This window comes from Pteropus medius, unplaced genomic scaffold (genome assembly GCF_902729225.1).
Source record: "Pteropus medius unplaced genomic scaffold, Ma_sr-lr_union100, whole genome shotgun sequence".
Taxonomy (NCBI): domain Eukaryota; kingdom Metazoa; phylum Chordata; class Mammalia; order Chiroptera; family Pteropodidae; genus Pteropus; species Pteropus medius.
In genome coordinates, this window is record NW_024352785.1 from 17,806,803 (window position 1) to 17,833,284 (window position 26,482).

At 34.9% G+C, this 26,482-nt stretch overlaps 1 long non-coding RNA gene across 1 annotated transcript in view; it reads right to left on the reverse strand.

Moving 5' to 3' along the window:
- LOC120590899 (uncharacterized) overlaps window positions 1–26,482 on the reverse strand; it is a 561,246-nt gene that overhangs the window by 509,264 nt on the left and 25,500 nt on the right. Inside the window, exon 2 of the long non-coding RNA XR_005649803.1 lies at window positions 11,476–11,572. This is a non-coding gene — a long non-coding RNA (uncharacterized LOC120590899). The remainder of the gene's footprint in view (window positions 1–11,475; window positions 11,573–26,482) is intronic.

The window sequence follows — 26,482 nt, forward strand, 5'->3', positions numbered from 1 at the left end:
ACAGAAATTCTCTCCACCTGCTGAGAGAACATACCTGCTGAGTCACTTTACAGTTCACATGAAGCAGGGAAGTAGCATAATAATATCCTGTTGTGTTGTTTCACATTTGTTCGCATCTCATCTCCATTTTCCACATCCTTACCATCATGCCCATTAATAACTACATATTTATCCTTGCCTCAAGCTTTGTACTCTAAAAAACCTGAAAAAGTACCACCTGGCAATTTGAAAACCCATTTGAGGCTGGGGATGATGAATATAGCGTAGAAAACTACTCATTTTACTTTGGCGATTCCTAAGCTCCACTTTCTTGTTCAAGTGAAAACAAAGAAAATGAGGATTATTTGGTTCATCCAGAAATAAGGTTTGTCAAAAGCCTTAAAGAAAAGACAAGAGGGTCACACCTCATATCTATTATCAGTGAGTGACATTTTAAACAGAATTTTTTAAAATTATATCCCTTCCAAACATTCTGTCAGTCAAAAGAAGTTTTGAGGGAGAAGGAAGAGAAGATCATTCTGGAAGGATGACTTTCACAAGACTTTAGGGAGCAACATGGATGGAAGCACCACTGGAGAGGATTCTGATGCTGAAAGGGAAGAATTTTATTTAAATTTCTGCCTCCTCACCGTTTTGCCTAGGATAAATTTATGGATGTTAGCATAAGAATACTATAAACTTTTATTGTTTTCTTAACACTTAAACTGCCTTCTGATTGTAAGCAGAACACTTCTGGAAGGTTCATTGCAATATGTAACTGCTTCTCTGAGACAAAAAGGACTTATGTATACACAATAGGAGAAATAGTGAAAGAACCTTTCTGTATATTTTAATTAAACCAACATTTATTGAACGTTCCTTTTAGGCTACCTATAATGGATAACACCGAGTATATAAAAATGAATTAGAACCTTAATTTCAATATAATGTGATGAGTGCTGTGGTAGAGGAAAACATGAAGGGCTACAACAGGAAAAGCATCTATTTGTGGGCCTTCAAGAGGACCTCTGAAAGAAATGACAACTGCCTGAGTTTTGAAGGATAACTAGGGGTTATCCAAGCAAAGTAGGGGACATCGATGTTTCAAAATGGCCTTTGATATGTGTTTATCATACCACTTACTAAGGAGTTAAATATGCTCGAAGAAAAAAAAAATGTCTTACACATCATCTCCCAAACCTCATTTCTTTACCTACTTTACTCTTCAAAACAAAGAGACCAAAGAGAACAATTCTTTCATTTGACTTGAACATAAAAACACTGTCACAGAGCAAAAAGTAGCTAAACTTGAGGCTTTTCAAAACCTAAAACGGATTTTAAATTTAAATAAATGTATTAATATTCTATTTGAAGCTGTTTTTCACAGACATAGAGGTTTTTTTTCAAGTACACTTATTTGTAGCTCGAGTTACTTCAGTAGTTAAATGTATGTCTGGAACCTCATGCGGTGATATGAAAGGTGGAGAGAAACAGAGTGACAAAGAGTGAACGATTTTCACTTATTTACATACTAAAAAGAGTTTTGCTTCAAGATTCCTGGTACATTATCAGCACTAGGTTCTTTTTTTCCCCTCAGAAAAAATGAGGTCTCCTTCTGAGTCAAACAATAACATCGGCTAAGCTGTTCTTCAAAATGGCAAGGCACGTCCCACAGTGCATCTGGAAATTTTGCCTACCCCAGTACTTCAGCATGGTTAATAACAGGAAAGACAAAGGAAGCCAGTTATGTGCTAGCTTCGGTTCCTGAAAGCTAATTGTTATAACGAGTTATATAAAACCAAGTTGGTAAGATATGTGCTCTGTCTATTATTTTTGCCCATTTTCATTTTCTTTTCATGTCTTCATTTAAGTCTTGAAGATGAACTATTAACAAACCACATTTTCATCTAATTTTCCAATATTTTCTCTAATGTCTGCCTGAACATCCACACAGGCAATTAAATGAATACCTTTTAACCTTTTTTGAAATACATCTGAACAAAGTAGAAATAAAAAATCTTAAACCACAGCGGGTTAAAACCTTAGGGCAAGTCCTTGACCCAAGAAAGATTATTCTCATTTCTTTTCTATGAGGTCTACACATTAGATCATTCCTTGTTCTGCTTCTTTCCCCTTATGTCGGATATATGCGTCCTATGAGCCTTTGAAGCATCTAGTGTAGGGAAAGATGATAATGGTTAGTGGACACAGGCTACCCCCAGCAGAGCAAGAGGGTAGAGAATGTGTGCTGCATCTTTTCAGATTTCACACTTTCAAAATCAAAAGTCAAGTTTTGATTGGAGCCCCAGATTTCAGCCGGTTCCTACCAAACTACTTTTATACCTCAACACCAAATCCTTTCCACCATTTTACTCTTCGATTACTTTATCACTGTTCATGTCAGTAGCCAAAAAAACACCTACTTAAAACTCATTCCATCAGCCTATCCACTGTCCTTCATTCTATTGATAACCCCAAGGTCACTCTTCTTATTACCTAAAGATTTTATCAACTGCTTACTGGCACTCTCTCCATTACATAACTACGATTCCAGTATCACTTGTTGTCCTGTGGTAATTTTGAATAGATCCACATTTTACTCTCAAAGGTGTTCCAACTTTGGCAATAAATTATATAGTCACCTTGGTTATAATTACTGGTGCTTGCAACAAACTAATGTGAGCCTGTCAATCTCTGACTTCCTAATGCCTTATTTATTCTCATTCAATGATACTGCCCTACAACCTACCTTGATTATTCATTCTCACGACCCTACCCTAAAACTTCTTACCAAATACTAAGTCCCTTCCTCCAAAATCTGATTTTAGTCTTCTTGCTCTCTGACCTTTCCTATCTTTTCAAGTCACACACATATTACTCCACACACAACAATCCTTTATCTCCATCATTATTCACAATTCATTGCTTCCACAGCCTTTTCCTTTTCCCTCACTCCTGCATGTCTTCATTTCTCTAGGCATTCAGCTTACTCTGATCAGTCATTAAAATCCTTCCACGTATATACCCGCAATTCTTTAGTTTCTCTCATGCTTTAGCTTATTCCCTTGGCTAAATCAAAACCTTAGTTAAGTTTCATTTTCTGCCTACTTCACATTTGCACCAAAGTAGTTGAATGAGATTAAAAACACACACACATACACACACACACAGGTATCACTATCGCAACCATGCTGATCATTTTAAATGGGCCCATAATGCTGCCTAGCAATTTTATTCTTTTTCCTCAGACCATTTTCACTCTCCCACTTACCTAGATGATTCTATGTAGTCTCCTCTATACTCAAATTTAAAAATTCTCCTCCCTTATCCTTCTCTCACCTGATGAACTTATTTCCTATTTCAGAGAGAGGAGAAGCAATCAGAAGTGAACTTCCACAAGATCTCTCCAACAAATCTATCTGCCTCCTGCGTTTGTGTCCCAATACATTGCCTTCTCTCTTTATAACTGTACAAACTTTAGAAAAGGCCAACTCCTTCAATTATCGACTAGATCTCATCCATTAACTAAGTAACACTACATCACACCCATTCTCCTAGGAAGAGAGAAGACAGAAAAAGAAATTAAAAAAAAATTTAACTAAAAAGAGATGGACCAAGAGAATGTGACACAAGGAACCAAAAGCATCTACTGCAGAATTAATTCCTACTCTATATCCGTGAACTAGACAAATATTCACAAGATCAGTTTGGGGTTCGATTGGATCTTTTGGAGGTAGACACATGCCCCAAATATGCCTTACATAATCTGAAAGTCTGAATAGTAGAGCACGGCAGCTATTTTATTGTTTGTTTCCATCTAGGTTTCCCATAATCAGTTAAGATTCATGTGGTTTAGATTATTCCATTTACCAGATTGGATTAACTGGCTCTCTTTGCTTTTAATAGTTGAGCTATTAACTTAGCTTTCACTAAACTGCTTCTTGGCCTTTGCCATCCCCTGGGTATTCCCTTTCCATCAAAATCATGGAGCCCATCTAAATTGCAGTGTTCCCACCAGAATTCCCATAATAGAGAGAAGAGCCAACACATCTCTTTGCAAAGATGCTGGTGCTGTCATTACCTATGTACTTTTCAAGGCTTTGGTAGGGGAAATGTTATAAGGCCTACTCAGTGGGGAGCAAATGATACATGTTAAATGCACACCAATACTTCTTTCTTCCACAATATATCAAAGTAGAAGAACAAAATTTTACATGGTGTTATAAAGGTAAACTATTAGTCATGTGTCAATTTTATTTTAAAAAATAAAAGCATACATTGGTAGCATATACGGATTCAATTAATTATCACAGGTCAGGAAGGTCATATTTAGTGGGTTAATTTTCACAAAGTAAGAAGCAAATTTAGTCTACTCTGATAGAGAAATGAAGAAACATAATTCTTAGCGACACACATTTTAACAAGTGTAGTTTTACATAACAAACAAATTATTTATAAATTAATAACTGAGCAGTCCTTGGAAAGTAAGCCTTAAAATGGTTTCCAAATATCACAGAAAAATGTTTCTCTTTTTAGTAAAAATGTATAAAAGTTCAACTTTGTATTGGCTAGAAAAAGAATAGTGGATTGAATTTAAGTTTTATAATGAATGGTTAGTAAATAAATAATCTCTAAATTTCTCCCTTAACCAAAGTAATGGCTTTTCCACTCCCAAAAGCACTTGTGTCAATAACCTCACTAAATGTTTTTTTATTAAGTATCCTTGAAATATGTGGTCAAAGGTTTCAATTAGAATTTTAACCATGGCTAAATAATATGATCTGTATTTTTTAATTTTTGTCTCACACAAATTAATTTCTGACAATTTCCTTTAACATGGGGCACCACTGAGTCCAGTGTTCTATCAGCAGCACAGCAAACGGCTCCGTGGGCTAGCTAATGAGTCAGAACTCTGGTATGTGTATGTGTACATTGTTAAATTCTACCTGATCTAAAATGTTGTTTCTCTCTTCTTCTGAAACTTCAGAATTCATTCTCATATATTCCTTCAATTCTGTTCACATAAATTACCAAAGTTGTGCAATTCTTTTGTTTTGTTAGTCTCTCACTTCTCCCCAAATTTGATTTTCCAATTGGCCGTTTGGATCCTGTTGGGACCTGTCTGGTTGTCTGGAGAGAAACAGGCAAAAGAGGAATGGAACTCTTTTTGGCAAGGTAACTCCCATGTATGAAAGGGTATAGTATCTTCAAGCAAGGGAGGCTATCCCTCATCAACCAAGGGGAGAGATGCGCTTAAGTAATCAATGAGGCTCAGTGGAGGAGAGTCCTTCAATTGTTCTAATTGATCCCCATCTAAATTGTCAAGGACTACTCTTACATAATCAATACCCTAACATTCACAAAAATTACCTGGTGAGGGTTTGGATTCAAATAACAATGTACTTCAGCAACGTGCTGCACCAAATATTTAGTTTTATTTAGGTTAGCCACTTTAGCTCTGTAACTTAAAAAATATGAAGTCTCTGCTCACAGTCATGGGAAATTTCTTGTTTTCAGTTCCCCCTTTGTGACAGGAATTTACGGATTTGAATTTGATTATTCTTGCTTTAAGCTGTGCAGCATTATTAGAACTAGCTATTTTGTTCTACGTTCCTTGAATTTCACTTGCCTTTTCTAGTGTTATGTGGCAACAGCAACATGGTCCCTCCAAACCCTGACCTCAATCAGCACTGTGGTCAAAGTGACTGCTGATGATAATTTAATTAAGTTCTTGGCCACTACTGCGAGAGAGCTTTCAGAGTGTCATCACTGGATGTTAGTGGTATTTTCATGATCTTTACCAAACTCAGAACAGATAAACAATCTCAGATTCTCTATAGCCTCATTTTCCTGAGGGACTTTCACCTGAAACCCATTCCTTTGTGCCAAAATCTATCTACCTAGTGTGCTTGTTTGCAAGAGAGAGAACAAACTGGTTAATTTAAATAGAAAAAGAATTTGTTATAAGGGCAACGGGTAGGTCATGGGACCAATGGGAATCTTGGAAAATACAGACAGATTAGAAGTCAGGCAATGTAGTGTCCAAGGAAGGCAAGATGGTGGAATATAGCCAAGATAACATACAAAATAATCACAGTAATGCATCTGGCAGAGCCGCCACTTGACATACAACACCATAGTCACTTGAACTTGGTGCTTCCTTTACCAACTCAATCCTTAAATATTTGAATCATTCCCTTATGAGTCAAAGTTTTGGGTGGGAGCATCCAACTAGACAAGCCAATGTCCATATCTCTTCCTAAAGCTCAAACTGATCATCCCATATGGACATCGTCTTGCCATGAAAAGCCGAATTTGTACTTATATTAGCAATATGCAGAAACAAAAATGTAGTAGAAAATATTTTGTTCTGTATAGAATAAAAAACTAAAATATATTTGAATAAATATAAAATGTATGGACTTTTTATGAGGAAGACCACAAAATTTTACTGAATGACATAAAATCTGAATAAATGGTGAGATCTACAATATTTTTAGAAGAAAAATCACTGATATAAAAATATTTAAATTCTTATTAAATTTAATCTTTCAATCCAAATAAATCACAATAAAATTTTCGTGTCTTTCCATTGACTTTAGTAAGCTAATTTTATAATCATACAAAGAAATATACAAGAATTGGCAGGACAATTTTGAAAAATAAAATAATGGCGGGGACTCACACAACCAAACACTAAAAATAAATATAAAGATATAGGAATTTAAATATCAGGTTAATAGCAAGTGAATGAATGGAATAGAAGATAGGCCCTGAAATTTTTATGTACATATGGAAATTTAAGGTCTAATAAGAGTACTGCTTCAAATCAGTGGAAAAGAAGAAATACTAGATAAATTTTACAGGGGCAATCTGCTAATAATATGGAAAAAATTGTTAGGTCTCTATCTCATACCATTACAAGAATAAATTCTACTCAAACATTTAAAAATCATATTAAAAAGATAATATACTTTTACATGTCTTAGAAAGTTCTTAAACAAGAAGCATGGCAAAAACAAATGCAAAAAGACTAATACATTTGATAACAAAATTAAAACCCCTGTTTGACATGAGATGCTACCATTCGTGTTAAGGGAAGTGGTAGCCAGGGAAAATAATATTTTCTATTCAAAATATGAAAAGAATATAAAGTGCATAAGTAAAGAATAATGAGCGCAACAGAAAAATGGGGAAAAGATACAAGCAATCAATTCAGAGGAGAGAAAAAAATTAAATGATTAATAAAGCATATGAAAGATGCTTAATCTCCTTAAAAATAAGATATAACAACAGGATACAATTTATCACCCACTACTTTGCGAAAATTAAAATGCTGTTAAGGGCGTGGGGAATGGTGATCCTCACATCATTCTCACAATAATATAAATAAGTATGTGCAACATTTTGAAGGCCAATTTAATAGTTTGCATTGAAATTGAAAGTGTGTAAATTTCCTGAAAATCTACTTTTTGAATCTAGTGAAACACTGATTCATACACACAAAGGGATATAAACAAAAATATTTATGCAGGGATGTTTTGCAATAGCAAGAAATGTTTTTTCAATAGGAGAATTAATATATACAGGACATGTTTGGTATCATTAAATAGTAGATGTGCTGTTGAGTAAAAGAGTAAGCTACCAAAGAACACATGTAGTATTATAATATTTACGTTAAATCATACACAAAACAAAAAAAATTTCTATATGCTAATTCATATAAAAAGTTGAGAAAATTATACATTGAGCTGATAAAATTGTTGCTTCTAGAGAAGAAAATAAAAATGTGGGTGGTAGTTAAGGGGTACTTTAAATTTATTTCTAATGTTTTAGTATTTTTTAAATAATATTAAAATATTTAAAATATTTTTAAAATATTTGTCTATTACCTATTTAATTAAAACATATATTAAATTTTAAAACAATAAGCCTGAAAAAATTTTTAAAAATAAAACAATAAGCCTCCTGATTTAATTGTTTAAGGAAATAGCAAAACTTATTAATACGACACTACAGTCACCAAGTATATATGCTTTTAGACAAGTAAAGGATTAAGCCATGTATATAATACTGTTTTTCTCAATAAAGTTGAGTGAACTTTTCTCTGACAGTTGAAGAAAAGATTCTAACGTGAATTTTTGAAATAAGGGATGTATAACATTTCTTCATGTAATTGATAATGTCAGTAAAGACCATTTCCATTATGATAAGCAGCTTGCTCAAGAAGCAGATCTCAACAATCTATTAAGTATATTGCATGGGCTGAACTACATTTCAGGGCCTAAAAATGCATAACTTTTAATATCTTTGAGAAAAATGCTAGGATTTTTTTTCTGTGTAGACGCAAAAGGGCTGCAAACGGCTTCATCCTCTAGAGCCTAACTTTTCGCATTTGATTACTTTTTCATTCACTAGAAAAATAAATTTATGAAGAATTCTGGGTCACATTTTTTTCTCTTTTTCATCAATTTATTTATTTTTAATTCTTTAATGTCACCACATATTTGACACCTTTTATCCCGTCTACCTCCTCCCTACCCCCTCCTCCCTACCCTCTGGTAACCACTCGGCTATTGTCCATGTCCATGAATCTCTGTTTGTTTGTCCTGTTTGTTTATTGCTTTTAGGTTTATATCCCACATGTAAGTGATATCATGTGGTTTTCAACTTTTTCTGTCTGGCTTATTTCACTTAGCATGATTATCTCGAAGTCCATCCATGTCGTTGCAAATGGCGGTATTTCATCTCTTCATATGGCTGAGTAATAGTCCATTGTGTATATGCACCACAGCTTCTTTAGCCAATCATCTATCGTAGGACACTTCAGTTGCTTCCATGTCCTGGCCACTGTGAATAATGCTGCTATGAACATCCGTGTGCAAATGTCTTTTCAGATATTTGTTTTCAATAGAGGGATTGCTGGATCATATGGTAGATCAATTTTGTAGTTTTTTGAGAAACCTCCATACTGTTTTCCATAGAGCCACATTTTTAAATCACATCCAAACAATGATCCAGAATGTCATGAAACACGTTGCAGAGATTAATGCATCCAAAGTGAAGAGTAGATGCCCACCCAGTAGATCTCCACAGAGAAATGGTCAACCTTCCAACTTTTGTATATGCTCCTGTGACAGCACCTGAGAGAGTTCTGGAGGTTGTTTTCAGTAAGAATTCATCCTTTCATTCCCGAGTCCATGTTTGATCAACTATCGAACACTTCATACTATTTAAATGACCTCTTACAAATTAGGCTTTCTGATTTAGCAGAAATAAAATATAAATAATTCTAAATGTTAAACATGACCCAAAGCTTAAGTACACCATCATCAAGTCCAATGGACAAACTGTGATCATCCCTCTAAATCAAGATCAAGAAGTATTTTCTATAAAGGGCCATAGAATTTACTTAGGCTCTGCGGATCATGTGGCTTCTGTGGCATCTACTCAGTTCTGCCACTGTAGCACAAAAACAGCCGAAATTAATGCATGTGGCTATGTCTCAATAAAGCTTTATTTACAGGAACTGAAATTTTAATTTCCCATAATTTTCGTGTATCACAAAGTAGTATTTTTTTTCTCTTTTTTCTTGCAACCATTTAAAAACATAAAAGCCATTCTTAGCATGGGTCATGCAAAAGCAGATGAAAGATTATATTTGGGCTTGGACCACAGTTTGCCCACTGTTACTCTAAATTATAAAAAAAAAAAAATACTACTAATGTTTTAACTATGATTTACTTTTACTTTTTACATTGCCATAATAACTTTTCAATTCGTCTAAAATGAATGGTCTTGGTGCGGGCCAATTGACAAGTGGTTGGTGACAGATGAAACAAATGTTCCTTGGATTGTGTGACCTTAGATGAGTTTACTTGTAAAATTGAGTTAATTACAATATTTACCTCCACAAATTTTTTGATAAATAAAGAAGACAAAGCATGGAAATCATTTTGAACAGTTATCTATTACATAATAAGAATTCAATAAATCATAGATTATTGATAGGCTGCAAGTTTGGTCCCAAGGGCAAGCACATCCTTAATGTGAAAAAGGATGCTGTAGCTAAAGTCAACAGATATCCATATTCCCATCCCATTGGCAAGCCCATCCCAATGGTGAGAAGGAAGAAATTAAACTTTCAAATTCATCAAACTCCCCTGATTCTGGTTCTATTCTCATCAGGAAACATCTAACAATGATTTGGCTACTCAGAGAGTCTACTTTCAGTTAGTCTCAGGCTCTAGAATTAATGTATTATTGTAAATATTCATTTTCCAACTGATTGTGAGCTTACTTCATGAGATTGTACCCCAAAAGTTGAATTTACTTGCAGTATTCTAAAAATAAGATTCCTGAGGCCAAAGACTGATAGTCAGACTCTGAAATTTGGTACATTCATAAAGGTAATGAGATGGTCATTAAGGCCTCTTTTGAGGTTCATATCATCATCGTGATATCACCTCCCACCACCACCCTTCTGGTTGCTGAATAAGCTGTTCTGGCTATATAATTTCCCTCTGGGTCTTGGTGCTTACTGCACTCCAGATCTTCTGCCTGGGAACTAGAGGTTTTAATTTAAGTGCTTGGAAAGCATTAGGTGATCAGGTGACTGGAGAGTCTTTTAGTAATCACATCACATTACGAAACAGCTGAAATAAAATTATCATGGGAGAGAATGATTTTTAAAGGGGTGATGAAAGAAAATGAGTAGGAGAGAGGGCATTTTCTTCACACCAACATTATTAACTCTGCTTTTGTCAGAAATATTTATTAAAACACCAGTAAACCCCCTGGCATTTAAGATTTAAAAAAAAAAAAAAACCATTGTGTGCATGGGCTTTATATGCAGACACGGGCAAACTGTTTTGGTGTGTTATTGGTTTGTTGTTGTCAATATATACTTCAGCTCTCTTTGGGGGATCATTTTAGATGATGGGAAATTGCATTGCACTGACTAAATGACCAATTTGTGGTAGAAGGTGGAAAGCTCTGTCCAACTCACAGAAATGCTCATTAATGCTCCAATCTTTCTTCTTCGCCCTGATTGCATCTGTTAGCCTTCTTACCTAATGTACTTCCGAGTGGGCAGTGAGGATTTGGGGTGAGGTTTGCATTATGAATGTGTTTCTGATTTTTTTTCTTTTAACGTATATACTTTTTCCTTTTAAATGCGAGACAAATGTGTTTAGCCTGCAAGTAGAGCTAAGCACTCTCAGAGTAACTGACTCATTTAGCGGTGCTTGGCTTCCTGTGCTTGTCAGCGGCAGGTGACATTTAGCACAGGCTTTATCTCAGTTGTGGTAATTACTGGGCTGACATGAGTTCTCATACACAGCACAGATTGTTTTCAGCAGATGTAACCAAGCAACTCTGCTTTCTCTCGAGCAGTTTATCTGGCTTTTAAATTGTGGCATTCCACACAGAGACACACTCACACAGGCATGCACGCACACACAAATAGTCTAATGTCATTTTTATGGAAATACTCACTCTTTGTTGCTCTGACTATATTGATTTATGCCATGAGGTAGTTGAATGGGATATCTTCATTGTATGCAACTTCTGCATTACACGCTGCTGGTGAATCCTATTAACACAAAGGTTATTGTTATTGTAATGTATCTCAGCAGGGCGCCAAATGCTACTTTAATGATGTAATTAATATGCCTGGATTTACCATTTGATGTTCTTAGGCACCAATTGTGTTACTGATGGGATAGCAGTGATTATTTTTTCAAAAATTCGCGGAGAACAGCATTTTTTTTCTTACAGAAGTTGGAATGGAAATAAAATGTTTTAATAAAAGGAGTCACAAACCCTAACAACATTTAGCTATTGTGTCAGACATATCTTAGTGATGCGGCAACTTTCAAGATCATTCTTAAGTTGCGAAAACTTAACATCTTTTTATTTAATCAAATTATCTATCCTTGAATACCTAGATACAAAAAAAAAAAATACTCTGGCCCTTTAATATTTTCAGTTTTAATTAACATTCTCATATTTCCAGGCTCTAAGATGACTCTGGTCAGTTAGCAATTACATTACAAGAAATATATAATTGTCCAGAACCATAATTCAAAACATGTCAGTTACATTAGCTTTGCTATAAACTGTAACTATATAAATGTTCAAATTTTCATTTAACCAGATTGTGTGACTAGACATCATGCTGTTTAATGGATAGCGACAAGAAGTAGAATTACTAATAATAAATTACTACATTGTAGATTATTAAATATATTCAGGCTTCAGCCCAAGGGTTCTGAATAAAGTCATAGACGGATGGCAGTAAGTCTGAAAGAGGCTTAGGTTAGGTCAAGGCTGAAGAGAAATGTTGAATGAGAACCTAGCTAATCAGAGAAGAGTTGCCCAGTGTTGCTATGAGAGAGAGAGACAGAGAGACAGAGAGAGAGGAGGGAGGGAGAGGGAAAGAGAGAGAGAGGAAACTGGGGCATACTACTTATGAAAATTGTTTCATTTGTTTCAAAAAAAAAAGGAAAAAACATCTCAGAGGTATTTCTGAGACCTTTAAATATTATAATAAATGTTGGATGAATTGAGGTTGAGCCAGATTATAATTATGCAAAATAAAGCTTTCTGTTAAGTAGAATTTCCATAAGAAATTTTAACCTCTGGCATTTAAATAGGAAGGAAAGGGATGAGGTGTCATCACGAATAAATGTTAAACCTGAGCAAGATATGGACTTTAAAAAATTGAAAAGAACTTTCTAGCCTGCTCTCAAGTTCCATCAAGGGATTAACTGTATTGTATGAAAGTGTCTGCTACTTAATATGCTGAGCAGGAATGTGAAATAAAAATATTAAGTGACAATTAACTTCATATAGCACTTTTACTTCATTATAAGGGAAGCTGTCTTTTGATAGAATTCACCCATGTTACATAAGTCACTTTAAGTAGCAGCTATCTTTTAAGTAATCATTTACTCATACATCATTTTTCAAACAACTAAATGTTGACTGGAATTAAAATTCCATTCACATCACAGACTCCGCTTCTATCTAGTGTAAAATGCCTCCAGTGCTAGATTATTTCAAATTCTTGTGTCAACTGATAATTGACCTCATGATTATAAGTGATGCCCTGGGCTCAGGTGTTCAACACAATGCATGCATTTACAATGCACAGAGAGATAGCTTTCGTATTATTTCTTTCGGTGTTTTCTCTGCCCAGAGAAATGAAGGAAACCAAATGAGCCAGACAATGAAGGGAGAAAGATATTTAGTAGTAAGAAAACATTAAGTTCAAATGCTGGCTGGCATTCTATCAACTTCCCAGTCTTCGGGTTCCTTCCTTATAGAAAGTCAGTGATATTTGCCACATCCCTCCCCTCAAGAGTGGTTAGCAAATAATGCTGATGTGTCTGAAATCTTTACAGGGAAGCCTTGATATTATTATAAAGGGTGATCATTGAAGTTAAATCTCAGAAAATCTCCTCTCAACCATTCCCCTTGTAAAACATCCACTCCCTTTGAAAAGTGAATTTCAAGCTTAACAAAAATCACCATAATAACAGGGCTGAAAACTGAATCCTCTCACTTCCTTATAGACCACAAGGGAGAAGCAAACCATCCTGTAAGTATCCTCCCAGTGAGATGAAAGACAACAGATCTTAACCAGCCCCCCAGCACACAGCCTACACCAGGCCACTGACACGTGCGATCAATGCACAGCTGCGGGCTAGCTTTGGAGAAAGACCCTGTCTCACATCCCGTCACTTAGAGGTCATAATATTTTAGTGGCTCTTCTCTGAACAGAATAAAACCTGCAGATAGTTAAAGAGAATGAAAGTTCCGTTTAAAGCAATGGAGTGGAAGGAAGGGTAAAAGAGAGTTGATGAGAACCAAATGTCTCCCATATGGTTCTGCACAGAGCTGCTGGAGGGCCACATAAAAAATTAATCCAATTCATACACTTCTGCTCAAAGCCAAGTATGTGCACATAATGAAAATGCAAGTCAAATATGACACATCTGGGTTTTTGACAACTTTGTGGGATACAGCATTAATCTTAGTAGTTGATTCTTAAGCTCACAATTTATTGTATTTTCTTTTCCTTACATTTTAGGACCTGGCATAGCTGGGAATGAAAGAGGTATCTCTTACTATCTTAGAGAGTAAACGGATTATGCAAATTTACCAACCCTGCCAGTGATGATATCACTTTCTTACATGCGTATGCTTAGTGATTACTATTTTCACATGTTAAAAGATAGTTAAATTCTAAGAAGTAATAAAGCTTTGTAATCTAGTAATAGAACATTCTATGAAGTTCATGCTGTTTTCTGCCCTTGTTTTCACCAAAATAGTTGGGATGGCAAGATTTAAAAAGATGTTCTTACAGATAATTTTAGTAAAAAAAAAAAGGCCAGAAAGAATGGGCTTGAAAGACATCAGTGTGGAAGTAGGACCGCTCTTAAGTGCATACTAATCTTAATTTCATTCATCTTTTTTTGGAAAACATATGCAGAATGAAATGAATCAAGTTGTAGCATAAACTAAGTAAATAATTCAAGGTCTTTATGCCAAAATAGAGACTGCGTAGAGGCACACACAGACATTGATTTATTTAACAGTATGGTTTGTGCCAATCGGTTCTACAGATTTGTGACAAAATACGACCCTTTTTCCAAAAAGGACTGAGAATTTTGCAGAGGGTTTAGCCCATAGGCAAGAAGCCACGGTATAGTATTAAATATTGGGTATTCCAGATCATAAACATTTAAAAGTGTCTGGCCAATCATTCCCTTGTGCTTGCTCCTTAACAATTTTATATGTCTTCAGTAAAGCACTTTTCCCACTCAATTATAACTGTTTGTCTTTTTTTCCTTACTAGACTGTGAGCATCTTGAGGTTGTATACTCTGTTTTATTCATCTTTACTGCCTCAAGATGTGGCAAATCATTTGAGACACAGTATACTTAATGAGTTAATCCTGTGTCTAGTGCACCCCCTGTTTCGAAGACTGCTCTGGGTAGTAGAGATTCAGAATCGACAGAACCCAAACTCTGCCTTCAGAGAGCTCACAATCCAGAGCGGGCACGTCTGGGCTAATGGGCAATCACAATACACTGTGCTCATCTACTTCTAACGTTCGCATGTAGTGTGATGGTGACAGGGGGCACTCAGGACATCTTCCATTCCTTAACTCTCAATGGGCTAATTTTAAGTGGATGCAATGGCCAAAGTGTGCCAAATGTGCATCATCATCTGTTTTGGTGATGCTCGTTCAAAGGAGAAGAGCAGGCATATTAGAACTAATCAAACATTTGAACAGCTTTACCTCAGAAACAAATTAATTAATAAACAAACAACACATAAAAGTGGGAGAGCCTGGGAATGAGAAAAATTAGGAAGCAGCATTGCCTACACAGTTTCCAAAAGGACGTATGAATGAAGGCCAGGAAGATGCATAGACTTCATAATACAATATTATAGATAGGGAAACTATAAAAGAGCCTCCCTGCGGGCATGGTGATTAGAAAAATGTAAATGTTAAAAAAAATCAGCAAATAGCTCTACTTGGTCACAGACTAAGTTGTAAAGCTAAAGCGCGAGAAACTCCATCCAGTGGCTTTTGGGTTCCCACAGAGAGCATCCTGTTCAAATCTCTGCAGAGGGGCACCTGCCTGAGCCCAGACCCACAGGCACAGTTCTGATGATCCGTAAGCTGTGGTCGGTGATCCTTCAGGGGCATTTACTTACATGTGTTGCTGTATACGGAGACTTCTAAAAATTTACTTACATTTGTTTTGTTCTATTCTTTAGGCACCAGGCCTGATGTGAGGACCAAGGAGAGAACATGCAGAGGAGGCACTGCAGGCCTTTGCCTGTGCTGCAGGTGGTAAAGAGAGAAGGCAAGGCAGGGCCAAAGGAGTCTTTTCCATTAGTGTTTGTGAGAACCAAGTGGTGACTGGCTAACCAATGGGTTGGTGAATTCCTAAGAGGCAACTGTGGGGTCCCCAGAAACAGTTGAGGGTATTTTCAAGGGGCACGAAAGTTGCATTAATAATAAGTGACAAGAACATGAGTTATTTATGTCAATGTGGCTTTGCTTTTTACAAGACTGGTGAAAACTGGCGACATTTGGGTTCATTGTGCTATCACCAATAATACTGAACTACACTTTATCTGTTGTCATGCTTCTTCATCCCCTAGAATCTTACTCTCTTGCTTTCTCTCTGACTCTTATTTCTTCTTCACAGCTCTTGGGATTTTCATTTACTTTTGGCAGATGGAAATATTTGACTCTGGTGGATCCACATATTCTCATATGCATTTTATTTAAGTCAACCTCAACTCACTTTTGTCTTTATAAAACATTTCCATTTCTTTATGTTTTTGAAATTATAAAATAAAAACATGCTTATTGTAACAAATCAAATAACATAATAAAAGATGTAAAACGCAATGCTAATCATCCCCCTCCTGCACAGGCTCCAAACCTCTAACTCCGCTCCCACTGGGATAACCAACATGAACATCTGGTGTATATTAGCCATCATTTCCCCTTGCTCATATACATATAAACATATATACACATGTAGGTAATTTATTCATCTGTTCGTCTTACCAAAATAGAATAGTGTGTGTGTCTTGCAACTCGCTTCCTTCATTTAACAATGTAATTTGGATACTCTTACAAATTAACAGATATAGGCCTAAATCTATTTTTTAATTTACTCATGCACCATCTAGTAGATTTTATATAAATAGATCCACACCATTCGTGGTGAATTTAAAACTATTTTATTAAATATAGATTCAGAAAGAAAGCTCACATTATAAATGTATTTTTTCACAGTGAACACATCTATTTAACCTCCTCTCAGATGAAAAATGAGAATATAAGCTGCACCCTCACCCCCTCACAGTCACCATCCTCCTGTACCCAATGTTTATTATTCTCGCTTCTAGCATAGTTTTGCTTTTTTTAAATTTATGTAAAGGAAATCATCGGTATGTATACTACTATATCTAGCTTCTTCCATTCAACAGTATGATTATGAGTTTCACCCATATTTTTGCATGTAATTTATTCATTTTCCTTGCTATGTAGGAGTCTAATAAACAAATATAATAGAATTTGGGTTGCGTCCAGTTTGGGAATGCTGCTATGGACCTCGAAATATGGAAGCCAACCAATAGTCTCTTATGTATCAAAAAATAAATAAATAACCTCTCTCAATGCTCTTGTTTCTTTCACTGGCATCAAAAGTCTGTTTTGAAATCCAAAGTTGAAGTTTGATTGATGTATTTTTCTTGGCATTTCTGAAATACCAAGAACAATATGAGTTGAATGTTCTAGTTTTCTGGAGTGAGAGCTAGAGCCTCATGTTTCATGGACGTGCCAGTGGAGACGACTGAAAAGTACTAGAAGACACTAGCAAAAACTTTGATAGCATTCTAAAACAATGGTTTAGCGGTGAAGCATGGCAATAGTAACTATCGTTCTGTATATCAGGACCAAACTAGAGGCCGGGAATCCAATAGAGGTTATAGCCAAAAGGATGTAGAAAGAATTGTTGAAGAATTTCAGTTTGTTCAATAAACGATGAAAAAAAAAGGCAAAGAGAGCATGGAGTTGGTGCTGGGGAGAGATACAAAGTCTAGAAAGGAAAGTTAGAGTAGGAAATTTGGAGAGGGGAAGAGATAATTCAGCAAGAGATGAAATAGCTATCAGATTTTTAAAACATAGGAATGGATACAGGTGAAGGTGATCAAAAGGGATAAACTTCCAGTTATAAGATAAAGAAGTCCTGGGGATGTGATGTACAGCACAGTGACTACAGTTAATAATACTGTATGGTATATTTAAATATTAGTAAGAGAGTAATTCTTAAAAGTTGTCATCACAAGAAAAAATTTTCTAACTGTGTGGTGATAGATGTTAAATAAATTTATTGCAGTAATTGTTCATATGTATTTATATACACACATATGTATATATATACACATATATATGGTTGTATAACTAAAACTAATACAATATTATATGTAGAAAAGTAGATAAATCCAATTTTAAATGGCATGGTATCCATTGCTTTGATTATGCTGTTTTCTATGTCAATGAATATAGTCGATCTTTATTATTTGCGGATTCCATATCTGCTCAACACCTACTTGCTAAAATCTATTTGTAACCTCAAAGTCGACAAGAGACATTTTAGCAGTCTTTTGCAGACATGTGCAGAGCAGCAAAAAGTTTGAGTCACACAAAGCGCACATTGCCGACAGGTTGAACAAGGCGACCTTTTGCCTATTTGTTTCAGCTCTCATATTGTAAACAAATGTCCTTTTTGCGATCTATTTTGTGCCCAGTTTTCTCATTTTTGTGCATTTTTGATGATGAGTCCACTGTTTAAAATGGCTCCCAAGCACAGTGCCATGGGCTTGTCCAGTTCTCCTCTGAGAAAAATACATGTGTTAAATAAGCTTTGTTCAGGCATGACTTATCGTACTATTGGCCATGAATTTAATGTTAATGAATCAAAAATATATGTTAAATATATATTAAATAATTCGCGCAAACACAAAATAAGGTTTTATATTGATCAACTGGTAAAAAAGTTGTGACCAAAGGCTTGCAGGAACCTAACCCTATATTTCCACTAGAAGCAATAATTCAGTACTTGCTAATTCAGACTGTATAGAACATTACTGCAAATAATAAGAATAGGCTGTATTTAATAAAAGCTGCTCTATATGAGGGTCTTATGAAAAGAATTTTAAACATCTGTTAATAGAGGCAGGGGTATAAATTAGGAAGAGCGATGGAGTTGCATGTCTAAGTTATGCTGGTGCAGCCAGACACTGCACTCTTTGGCGGTGGTATAATGTTTGAATACCATCAGTTCTGTATAAACAGGAAATTGACTAGGCCAGACCTTGATACTGACAAGCAGTTAAAACATGCTTTTGTGTGCTCAAATAACCTCTTCAGAATGATAACATCTTTATCGGGAAGGTGAACAATGTGCCGTCTATCAATCCTGAGAGAAGGTTCTCAGCATAAAAGTGACAATATCTAGGAAGCATTAAATATGTTTTTAAATAAATTGTATTATGATGGACTTGTTAATTATTGCCAAATAAAATTCAATACAATAATTTTAAGTTAAAATTAGTACATAACATGTTAGATAAATCCCATCTTTGAAACCAATTATGTGATTTATATCCCTAAGAGGAATATATAGTTAGGAAAAAAAGTTTATCTTGTTTTTTAAATACATACCTGAATACACAAATAGTGAAGCACAAAAGAACAGCATTATTTGTAACAACTTTTGCAGAAGCATAAAATCTAGTGATGATGGCACTAGTTTTACTATCTCATCAAATATAAAATGAAGGTCAAAAATGAAATGATGAAAATACAATGTAAAAATGAAACTTCAGCATATAGCCAGTTCTGCCTCAGAAGACCTCATTATATTATGTTTTGATTTTTTTTTTTGCTTAGTTTTGCATTAAAATCAGACTCTAAAAGAAACAAACAAAATAATATGCTATGATACTATTAAACAAATGACATTGCCCATTGAATACCATTTAGCTCGAATCAGTGGTAGCACTATTAATTTCTCCCTTTTTAATGCACACTTTAGCTAGCACATGACCCATACCACGAACATCAGTTACACCCCAGGGACCAGACATTAACAGCATGTGCTACGAGTGGTTTATTTTACAATTGCTGTGAAATAAAAGCTGAAGGAAATGAGCCACTGGTGAATTACTTGCCAGCAAAAACAACAATATTTGTATCACTACTGAAAAACTCTCTCTCAAAGGGGGTACAGGCAGAGGTTTTCTTGTATTGTTCACACAGAGGCAGAGATAGAGGAGGTTGGGAAGTAAATAGTTAAGAGTCTGAAGTTGTTTATTTGCGGTTAAACAGAATACATTTGAGTAGCTGAGATCCTGTACCATTGCTAATTAAAGCACAATTTGGACACACATACACACACACAATCACACAAATAAAAACAATAAAACAAAAATTACTTCCAAATAAACTGCAGACCTTCAGATCTTTCTTCTCATAAAAGAAACATGAATATGACTTTAATCTTTTGATGTAGGTGATCTTTACAGAGCTATATAAAGAAAGAAAATTAAAATCTCACAGCAGGTTTTTCGCAGAACCAATTTATCCCTGTTTCTGTTGTTTTCTTTTTTAATTTAAGAACATTACTTCTCACATATCGCTTTTCTACTAAGCGCAGTCAAAACCAGGAATATTTATGTGATCATAGAAGATATGCGAATAGCCTCCGATATTTTACTATACTTATAAAATATAGAATTCTAACTCAATGTAATCCATACACAAAGACATTGTCTGTATTGAAAAGATGCCCTTGATTTATTTAAATACAATTCTCAAATATTAGATCGATTACTCCCGGCTTCCTGTTCTAAACTGGATTTAATCTCTTAACCTCTCACCTTCCTTTAAAGAGAGTCGGAATGAGCGATAGACATGAAAGAAAACGGAGTTTGCAAGAATAAAATGGCACAATGGTATACGCTAAAAGCAAGTAGACCCGTTAATTATCCTGCTTACAGGTTTACACACACACACTTTTGTCTGTGATTAACTGGATTGTATGGCTGTTGTTCCTTTTGCTGAAAGGTTTGACCTTTTCCTTAAGTCCAATCTAACACAAGGAAATCATTATTCATTTCTCTCCCACTCAAAGTCTGGATGCAGATTTGAAAATGTTATTTATTGTCTGGCTGTTAGTCTTTAACGTACAGCAGTTATTACTAAAAGAGACAGCTGGCTGCATCGACCTATCCTTTACTGCCCCCAAGGCCACGCATACCTAATTCAAGGATATCAGATAATGGTATATGGCATGATTTACATGTAGAGAATCCAGAATTCATTGTGAGCCTATTTATAACTATAGCACCTTCAATAGAGAAGATGATTTAATAGAGGTTGTAAGGGTTTTCTGACAAGAGGCATTAATATTAGAACTTTTTCCCACGTGCTGCAAACACTGGTGCAGAGATGTAGCTCTCCTGAGTTATTTTTCCTTGGTGACCCTTTTTCTGTTCATTAGCACTTACATTCCTGGGGTTGGGAAGCCACTGTTTTAACACTAATTTGTATGTAATGAGCATATTCAATGCAAGGAGACTCTCCTTCATTAACAAAGCTGAAAAAAGGCTGGTAACTGATGAAAAAGGACATCTAATCTCATGGAAATTTAACAAGGCCAACTTTTGCTGATGGTATTGGGAAAATCAAGGGTCTGCTCTCCAGAGATGGTCAAGGTGGATGATAAAAGTTCTGTAATGTCTTTTCCAAAGAATTAGGAACAGGCTGATGTCTCAGCCAATACATCATCCTTCGATAAAACCAACTCTAATGGAAGAGGCTGCCTCTGGATACTGCTAAGAATATACAGCCTATTTGTTTATACAGATGCTGCCTTGCCAATTACTTCAAAACGCATTTGGGAATGTTTTGAGTATTAAAAACATACACACACACATAGTACCATTTATGTAATAGTCATGAGAATTAACCACACATTCGAAAATGCAGTTTAATGGAGCATATTATCAGAGAAGTCTTCTTTATTAATAAGACCTGATTTACAACAGATGAAACAAATCAACACCTTTGGAGGTGCATTATATTTTTAATTTGAAATGTAAAATCAGTGTTCTATTTCAAACAGCAATTTTCGCATGAAATATGTCTCTAAAGACTAGAACTGGTTGGCGTTTATTTTGAAAAGCATGTATATTACTGCTTTAGGGTGCAAATTTCATTTTGGGATCAAATATTTCCTCTAGATTACTATCAATTCAAATTCAAACTTTAGAAACCCTTAGATGCCATAATCAATGGTTTATATGTACCAGAATGGATTTTATTGTTTATTACATCAAAAAAAATAATCCTGAAATCTTGATTTGAATCAACCCTCTATTTTAATTTAGTTTCTCAGGTTAATCATTTTAACCTATCTAAAATTATTTTTTAAATTCATTCATCATTTGTAACAAAAATAATATCTTTCAAGAAGTCCTCTAAAAAAATAAAAGTAGTCAGTGGAAAATAATGTCCCTAATATACCCATTATCCTAAATCCAAGAACATTCAGTACTATCTCTGTTCACTGTGCTGTTTCCTGCTGTTGTACATATATACATATGAGGGTCTTTATTCAATTGCCTGGAATTAAGGCAGCGCAGACAAAGCACAGTACTCAGACTACACAAGCCTTATTCCATTTGAACCAAAGGGAAATAAGACACTCCCATTTCATTTTGGCTCATAACAACTGGTGAAAATATGCCTTCCTAAAAATCAGGGTTGAATCTATTTCATATTGTGTATAAACTATCATTTCAGTTGTATTTTTTTTTAAGAGGCTAAAAGGCAAACACACAAAGACTATCAAAACTAAGGCAGATGGTATGATCTTGTATTCTTGGACTTGTATCAAACCAAATGAAATCAGAATTAAGTTATTTTGAAGGATATAAATCCCATGGTGCAGATGAGTGAATGGTTTCCTGTTTCCTCTTATTAACTTGCCATTAATCACTTTAAACTCAATATGTAAGACAGTGTCTTCTCTGGGTTTTTTGGTGGAGAGGGGAGGTCAACAGTTGGCCATCAGTGTTTTCTATGAAATTAAGAGAGAATTATCAAAATATGTGCTAAAATTTGTGATGAACATGCCATGAATAGAAAATAACAACTAGTGACAGAAAATGTAAAGATAAATAAGACTGTAATTGAAAGTTTATTTTCATTAGAGTGGAAAAATTTAAGAATTTTTCTTTAATTATTTAAATAAGATAGCCTGGGTAATTAATACTTACTGAGCAACTCCCATGTTCCATGTACGTCCTAAAATCATATCGAATGATATATATGAAGTAATTTAGAAAACCACATATTGTTTTAGAAATATAAGATACTGTTATACTATATCTTTTTCCAGAGGTAAAAAAATAAAACATAAACAAGAACGTAAGAATTACATTTCTTCCAAATTTAACAAAGAAGTACACCCTTCCAAATTAATAACTAAACTTGGGGATCTGAAACATTTATATTCTAAGACAAGGTAGGGTCCAAGGAACAACCGTGTCAGAGTCTTGGAAAGCACATATTTCCAAAGTAAAACAAAAATGCATGTACTATTGAAAAATGATTTTCATGATATTTAGAAAAAATGTTTTATGCCTCACATTACAAAGCCATATTTTCAATCCTCCAAAGAGATGACAACTAGGTTTAGTCTTCTCAAAGCTTGGCACACTAATTTGATATATGTTGTCAAGTAAAATAATTATTTTCAACAATATGATGTAAATTTTTCCTCAGAAAATGTTATTATTTTGCATTTGAAAGATCAAATAGCAATTCATTTGAGAATCAAATACCTAGGAAAATGGCTGTTTCTAAAATTCCACTCAGAAAGAAGTTACCTTACATTGTTTCATTAAAAACAGTACTGTGTACAGAAAACAAACAAAAAGCAAGACTTCACATACACTAGCTCAGAGCCTTGCATATATAGGGACTCGATAAATGCTTGATTCTCTAATTCAGTAGTTTTCAAGTGGGAGAAGAAAGAGAGGTGCAGGGCAGGAATTCTGCACCCCAGGGACATTTGCCTACATGTAGAGACACTTTTGGCTGTCACAACTTGGGGAAGGTTGTATTGGTTTTCACATCTGGGTGTGATAGGTTTCTAATAGCATCTCGTGAGTTGTATCTAGGAATTTTGCTAAACATCTTACAACCCCAGGACAGCCTCCACAACAAAGAACTTTTTATCCCAAATGTCAAGTGTCAAGATTGAGACACTCTCCTTTAATTGTGTGTAATACTGTACATTGAAAAAGCTGTGTGATGGGTACATGGTGCCTCTTTATTTTTGCAACTTCTTGTGAGTCTAATTACTTCAAAATAAAAGTTTTTTTTTTAAATATATTAGTCAGATAGAAGTGGGGTGAATGACTCTAACCCAGGATAATGGTATTTATAATGAGAAGAGTTCTGAGAATAAACTCCTGGGCAGCCAATACACAGAGGAAGAAGTGTGAGTGATGGTATAAAAGTCAAAATAAATAGATTTTTCACACACACACACACACACACACACACACACACACAATGATCAACAGCATCAACTGCTGAAGGGGGAGGTACAGCCACCTGGTGTTGAAAATGAACACCAAACTAGATGTAGAGAGACAAAAGGAAATAGAAGCAGCAAGTGAACTCTTTCAAGAAATCTAACAGACAGGAGACTGAAAAAACCACACTGACAAAATAAGTGAAAATGAAAGGAAGAGATGAAACGTTTTAGGGTAGAGAAATACTAAATATTTAGAAATGAGGAGGCCTGTAGAGAGAGGGAGTTTGCATATTCAAGAAAATAAGAAAAATGACAGAGGAGATGCCAAAATGGGCAAAAGAGATAGGATTAAGTGTTCAGATAGCAAATTCAGCCTCCTAGAAACAAAATCTATTTCTAGTTCACATGAACATATGACTAAATGCGACCAAATCAGAGACACAAATACTTGAATTTTAAAAAACATCATTGCATTAATAATTACTATTGGGCTTTATGATTAATACATTTTACAAAATAATACAAGCCTAGGTTTAATGAATCAAAACTGAAACTGACTATTATAATTATGCTTCACCTGAAGGCATATAATTCTTACTTGAAAGTCTGGTGAAGGTAATTGCCTGTGGGCCATAATGACAAAGCTTGTTGAACATGTGCTGACTTATAACCCTAAAACTAAATAATGATATGAATAATTTTTCTTTCTTCTACATGTTTTATTAGTCTGAAACTTTTGAATACTTACATATAAGAATTTTATAGTAAAACTCATTTTATATTTAAATCACATTAAAAATAAATAGGTTACATATTAAAGTCTTATAAAGCTGGAAATCATTCTTTTCTAAAGAAGATATTTAACACTAAGACTTGTTCAGTAATTAAGTGATGATAAATTGCACTTATGTGTAAAGCCGAGCTTGTTGACATTAACCTTATTTGAAATACATTGGTCACCCACATTTCTGACATGCATTATAGACCAATAACTGGTGATGAAACAAAAGTCTCTAGGGAACAAAAGCTGTAGCTTTACCAAAAGCATTTGTAAGGCATCAAAGTATTGGAAAATAGCTAAAAATATTTTACTGACAAGAGGCAAGACAAAAACTTGAATAATTAGGGAAGAGGAGGCTTTCTTATTTTCATTTGTTTGGGCCATAACTTTGAACCACATTTTCTGCATGAGTTCATACTACCTAGAATCAAAATATCTGGGTCAAGTATAATATGGTAGCAAAATATACACGCATGAAAATTCATATAAAAGTTCTAGAAGGATACATACTATACTGTTAACCATAGTTATCTCAGGAAAAAAGAGAAATTGAGGGATAGGTCTTAAAGGAAATTTCACTTTTTATTCCATATATTTCTGTATTGTTTTAGTGTTTCCTCTAATAACCATGTGTTCATGTTTACTTACATAATTAAATAAATAAATGTATGAAATTTTAAGAAGAAATTTGAAGATGAACTCTTCAACCAAACATTATCGACCCACAAAATTGTGGGTAAAACTAAAACTACCTCTGAGATTTGAGGTAGTTTGTTACATAGCTATGGATAACTAAGACTGGGTTTAAAGAATCTCTACTTTCCTACTTTTCCTTGCATTTTCTAATTTTTCTATAGTAATCATGCAATTCTTTAACATATAAGTAAATTATAAACTGAAGAAATTACTTTGATCTAAGTGAAAAGCCTGAGAGACGATGGAGTAGCAGTCAGTAGAAAAACACTCCACAAAAGCAACCAATAAAGTTAGATAAATCAATAGATGATAGATAGATAGATAGATAGATAGATAGATAGATAGATAGATAGATAGATAGATCGATCGATCTATATATCTGTTAAATGACCCCTCAGATAGTTGCAGAAACAATAAGAACTAGAAGGCTAAAATTTCGTACAAAGAGAAGAAGCTCTAGATGTTGAGCTAATGATTGCAGTTATCTTCCCTGAGGAAACTATTCGACATTCAGCATGTGCTAGCAGCTGAGAGTCTGCGCTTGGTCCAGGTAGAGGGTTGCTGCTCTGTGGACAGTAAAACCAGGACAGCTTTTGGTGGTACAATGGGAATGGAATGACAAAACTGGAGACTTCGAAGAACTTCAACACATAGCTAGTTTTCCCTCAAGCCATTGGTCAAATGTTGAAGCAGAGTATTCTTAGATGCTTTCTAGTGATGCTGAAATTTTCTGAAAAACAGTGGGAAATTTTATGCAATCTCCTGGTGTACAGAAGGCAAAAACTCACCACGTTTTTTCAACATACCAGTTGAAAACTCCTGGGAGAAACAGGGGACAGACTATAGCTGCATTTTCTTTTAAGGTCTTTAGCAA